Source organism: Notothenia coriiceps, unplaced genomic scaffold, assembly GCF_000735185.1.
Source record: "Notothenia coriiceps isolate Sejong01 unplaced genomic scaffold, NC01 NC01_scaffold00000339, whole genome shotgun sequence".
Classification (NCBI taxonomy): domain Eukaryota; kingdom Metazoa; phylum Chordata; class Actinopteri; order Perciformes; family Nototheniidae; genus Notothenia; species Notothenia coriiceps.
The window spans coordinates 17,415,234-17,421,027 of record NW_011333040.1 but is presented as its reverse complement, the minus strand read 5'-3'; positions in this window follow the sequence as shown (position 1 = coordinate 17,421,027).

The following is a 5,794-nucleotide window of genomic DNA, read 5'->3' as shown; positions in this document are numbered from 1 at the left end:
TCTCGTCTCGGCCCATTAATACGGCCGGCGGTGATTAGACAACTAATTCATCTGTCGTCCCGAGCGACGTCTTCCGACGACCAAAATGGAGCCAATTTTGGACGTCTCGAGCGGATGTAAGTAGGCACGGCTCTAATCCGGAAGTAATTGATCTGTGTCCGAGCTATGTATGGCTACTCCGCGGCAATATTGCGGCAGTACACGCTGTCGTGAACCGCTGTGTCTTGCGAGGTGAGTAGGGACTCCGCCACTGCGCGGAGTACTGACCTGTCAGCCTCACTTTGCGTCGCCACACTTCGAGGAGCGTCGGGAAAACGGAGTGCCCGTCGACGCCGCTCCCGTTACCGCACCGAGCAGTGGTGTCTGCTGGTCGTGTCGTGTCAGTGTTTCTTCGGTCTTGCCCCCTTACTTGTCTAGGCTCCGACTCACGGGGTCGGCCGCGTGCCGTCGGGCGTCGCGGTGCCGGGCGGTCCGCGAACGACGTCTTCGGCGACCACAATTGGATAGGCCAATTAATTGACGTCTCGACATTATCTGAGCCCGACGGATGACACTAATTCATCTGGTCGCCGAGCGACGTCGGACGGCCAAAATTGAGCCAACTATTGGACGTCTGGCTCGTTTTCCCGAGCGACTCGTCTTCGGACGGGGTCCAAATTGGAGCATTATGGCGTCTCGAGCCGCGTAACGGAGACAGGCTCGTATGACGGAGCGATGTGTCGCCGTATATGTTGGCGGTACTCCGGCGGCAATATGATATGCGGCAGTACCGTCGTGACGTGTGTGGAGGGGGGCGCGTCGGGACGCCAGGTTTCCGGGGTGGACCCAAGGAGTGCCGGGCACATTTGAGTCCGCGGATTATTGCGACAGCAATTATCCGGTCCCGTCCCGGCAACGGATTTCGGACAAACATGGCAGCAATTATCCGTACAGGTCTCGCGAGATCTATTCCGGCGCGGTGGTTAGACCAACTATCATCTGTCGCCCCGAGCGCGTCTTCCGGGGACCAACTTGGACAACCATCTTTTTGATCCGTCTCGGCTCACCGGAGCGCCGAAAGGAGAGCAGGCTCTATAGCGGAGCATGTGTGCGGAATTATCTTGGGTACTCCGCGGCAATTGCGGGAGTACCCCCGTCGTGAACCCAGAGTGTGTGGAGGTAGCGTAGGGGCTCGCACATGCGCGGAGTACACTCTTCAGCCCTCACTCTGTCGGTCGCACACCTTCCGGGGCGCCGTCGGGAAACGCCAGGTTCGTGTGGAACAAAGGAGGGCGCCTTCGCGCGTCCCGAGCGCCCGCACAGGCGGACGCACGTGGTACTGCTGGTTTTTTGTGAGGCTCGTGCCACCGCGGGCGAGGAGGTCTCAAAAGAGTCTCACGCCGTCGCGCCACTGACTCTGGGTCTACCTTATCGTCCCGACTAGTCGTCTCCTATGCAGGACCGTCAAGCGGAGGGCGGGGGGATGTCAAGTTCACCTATGCCTTTGTTGGACAATAGGGTCTTTCGATACAGAACGCGAGGTTAGGCTCGACGACTTGAGGACAATTTCTCCTATAAGGTCCCAGGAGTTTTCACTCCTTTTACGTCCCAACAGTGAGGCAATAAAAGATTAGGGCTTTGTTCTGACCCTTACTCTGTGTGAGGAGCTAGACAGTCGATAGGTGTACCGCTCGCTGTTTGTCGCACGACCTTCCAAGTGCGTCCTGCTGGCAGTGAGGTTTGGACTTCCTACGTTGAGGTGCTGCGGTAAGTAGGGTGTTTGTGTCCTTAGGACCGCAAAGCGCGCGCGCTCGCGCGGTCCTTATAGGTCTTGGTCTGTTATCAGCGGCAAGCCTATACGGACGAGGGAGCGTAAAAACACATCTCTTCCGCCCGGTGAGTTGTCTCTTCCCGTACTCTACAGCCAAGGAGGACGTGGTGACTCTCGCGGAGCAGACCAGGAGCGGGGGAGCCTCACTCCCCTTTGACTCGCCACTGGGAGACCCTATCTCTAGGGTGGCGGGGGAGCGGAGACGTGGGACGGAGCCCCTGCAGCCGCCGAAGGGCGAGTCTGACGCCGAGGCGGTTGCTGTGGGCGTCTCTCTGCTTGCGGCCTCCTGTGGCCGGCGTGGACGCCGCGGCTGCTGCGGGCGTTGGTGCCGCTGTGGGCGCTCAGCAGGCTGGAGCCAGCTGACATGCTGGCGAATGCCGTCCGCCTGTTCCGCGGCCGTCTTCATGGACTCCACCATGGCGTGGAACTGGGGTCCTAACAGCCCGTACGGGCTGATTGGAGCGTCCAGTAGCACTTTTCTGGTCGTCTCCGTAACAGACGCCTGCTGCAGGTGGCGCTGGATCTGTGTCACCCACGCGGAAATCCTCGCCTGGGAGACAGCGACGGACGCGCACAGAGTGAGCGCCGTGCTGGCCTACTTGCTGATTTCCTCTGCCTCGGTGGTGGACCGCTCTACCAGTGTCACTACCGAGTTGGAGAGCAGCGCGATGATATTCGCCGGTCGGCCTGGCGGGTGACATACTCTCTAGGGTTGACGATATCTTCTGCATGTTCTTGTACTGTCTGTAATGATGCAGTTTTCCATGTGATGCAGTTCTCCTTGATAATTCTGGAGAGTTCGTCATGCATACGACATAAAATATGTTCTTTTAGGTGTGCTTCATATGGACTGAGAGGTTGCACTCCTAAATCGACAGGCTTGATCAATCCACTATGTAAATCAAACACTGTGGTGAGGCGAGCCAGAAAGGCACTGACTGATTCTTTTGAGCCTTGTGTCAGACTGGTTATCTGACTCATGTTCATTTGAAGTGGAGTAACGGCCCGTCCACACTACAGCTTCGACAGCTTCAAAAACGGTTTCCAACGCGTCTGCCCATTCACTTTGAATGGGGTGACGTCACGTTGCCTCGCTTTTCGCCGAACTGAATTGTGGGTAGCAGAGCGGAGCTTTCCTGGCGTTTCAGGCTGCAAAAGTTGAACAATGTTCAACTTCTGAAGCCGGAGACGCCGGAGTAGCCAGCGTCAGCCAATCAAATCCCGTTTATGCAAATCTGACAGTTCAAGCGCTAGCCAATCAAACCGCGTGCAAGCTGGGAGAGCCAGACCGCAGCTCATTTCCTCATATTCCAAACGAGAAATTACGGTAGCAAATCACCCGGTTCTTTAACACCAGAACTATTTACTGGGATACAAACCGGAGGAACCAGGCATGGAGGGAGGTGGCAGAGACAGTGGGTGAAACTGGTAGGTTTTCGCCTGTTGGGGAGTTTATAGTATATATATATTGCTCGCATAAAATCCCTGGGGTTTTTTGCTTTGTATGTCGGGGGCGGGAGATTCATGTGATTGGTTGTTGGTCGCGTTGCTTGCAAAAAATCCCCTAGCTCTCAGACTGCTCCAAGATTTTCAAGATTTTTTCAAAGCTGCTGTGTGAACGTACCGTTACAGCGCCCATCGTACAGGGCAAATGAAAAGTGTAACCGGGGTTAAAAGGGTGTTACATTGACTTAATTATGAATATTGTTACATTAAGGCCAAAAATTAGGATCAGCACCAACGGTCAAAACATTTTTTCTACCAGCGCAGCCCCTCCCCAGATCTGGCGCCCTCGGCGAACATCTATAACGCCAGTGCTATGAGCCGGCCCTGTGTTTATGTATGATAAGGAGTGTTTGACACTGCTCCAGGAATTTAGCGCTCGCACAAAACAATGGATGCTGGATTTCAAAGGAGAGGGTCTAGGAGATTGATGGCTTTTCCAAAAAGCCCAAATGCTTTTCAGGCTATCCTGGAATTTCTGAATATACATGTTACATCTGAACTTGCAGTCATACTCTGTAGTTCTTGTTGTGTTGGTCGTTTGGTGCCGTGATTGTTTATTCATGCGTGTCATCAGTGTATGATGTTTGTACCATAGCATTGTCTCTTCAGCCTGCCAGCTACAAAAAAAAAAGCTTTCCAGACTCTTACATCATTCCCACAAGAAAACCACTTTTCAGGAAGGCTTCCCCAAATGAATGGGTGGAGTTTTAAATCACACAGTCACTGTATGATCCACCACTGGTCGCATCCCCTGACCGGGCCTCCTATACTTTACATCCCATACCTCCCTCTACTCTGTGTTCTAAGCCAACCATGGCACTTCTTTTGACTGGGATCATCTTTGGCTGCTAAATTATGTTGAAATTCTGGCCATCCACCAAAACAGTTTTTAACACCAGTTCAAGCTGCACAACAGTGTGGAATACTCTGTTCGATGGTATGTGAGCCATAAACTGGACACTACTGGAAACATGTTTAAATTCAATTAAGGGGAGTCATACCATAATAACAATTACACATTTTTAAAAACACTTATAAGTCTGCAGTTCTGAACTCTTAGTTGAAACTTGATATTATTAGAAATATTTCACTTGCATAGCTTACCCACTTTTTTTCTCTTTTGCTTTTCTTCCAATGATTTATTTTTGTTTGTGTTGCCAGCCTGTCACATTCCTTTCCACCCATCACTCTCAGCTCTTTTTAGCACTTCTGACAGACAAATACATTCCGGAAGATGTGGCTTCTGAACCATCCACCCGTTCAGCTTTCTGAACCATTCTGCTCTGTCTTAGCTGGTGTTTTTGTAAATAAATTAGCTGCAAAACTTATCTAGAGAGAGACTGTCAGTTAAAATGTCCTAGTCTGCCATTGATACTAAATTAATGTTTTTCCCCCTGAGGGCTTGTTACTTGTTCAAATATTACATTACATGTCATTTGTTAGACGCTTTTATCCAAAGCGACTTACATACATTCAGTACTGTGGACAATCCCCACAGAAGCAACTTGGGGTGAAGTGTCTTGCCCAGGGACAGAACGACATGCTGAATGCAATGGGACTCGAACTTGCTATCCCCTGATTCGAAGTCCAGCACACTTTGAGGGGGCGGATTCCTAGGGAGTACCCGGAGGTCCAGGATGGTTGGTGGTTGTAGTCGAAGTAAGTACGCCGAGGACCAACCTTTTAACAGGCCATTCCGTCGAGTGTGCGTTGAACATAGACCAGGAGCTACGCAAAACGTAGCGAAGACGTTACATTTGGTAAAAGACATGACGACATTTTTGTCCCCACCTGTTGTGTGACTAAAAAAAACATATAACGCTATACTGTGAACGTTCGTATACATAGTTAGGAATGTAACTAGATGAGGGAAGAAAGAACACTACGGGACAATTAGACATTGTCATTGATCGGACTGTTGCGATCGTTGTGTTTATTATTTCCTCTTGTAAGGATTAAAGGTAATTTAACTTGTAATAGACACCCAACCAGTCGCGTTATCGAGGTTATTGTTGTAAAGATTACCGGGTTTAAAGTTTACGTAGGATTGCTGTAGTTGGTTTCATATCCTGAAGCTTATAACGTCCACACCTTAAAAGGACATAAAATAAAGATTAGACGTATCAGTCGAAAAAACGTAGATGTAAACGAAGAACATTCTACGGTTTTCGTTTACAGACTTATACTTATTATGTTTAGCGTTTTGGTTGTCGAATTGGTACTTACATCCTCTACCTTTTATTTTCGTGTTCCCATGATGGAACGGTTGACGGACGAGCCTCTTGTAATAAAAGTAAAGGGACCAGTTTGTAAACTGACAATAACTTCGGTCAGAACGAATTTCGGGCCTCCCGTTGAGCGAGAACTCTTTACATTTATGTGTTACTGTTACGTAACGACGTAAACTCTCCTCTTTGGGGGGGGGAAGTGAAGTAAGAGGAAGAATTACGACGAAAGTATGATATACCCTACGACACC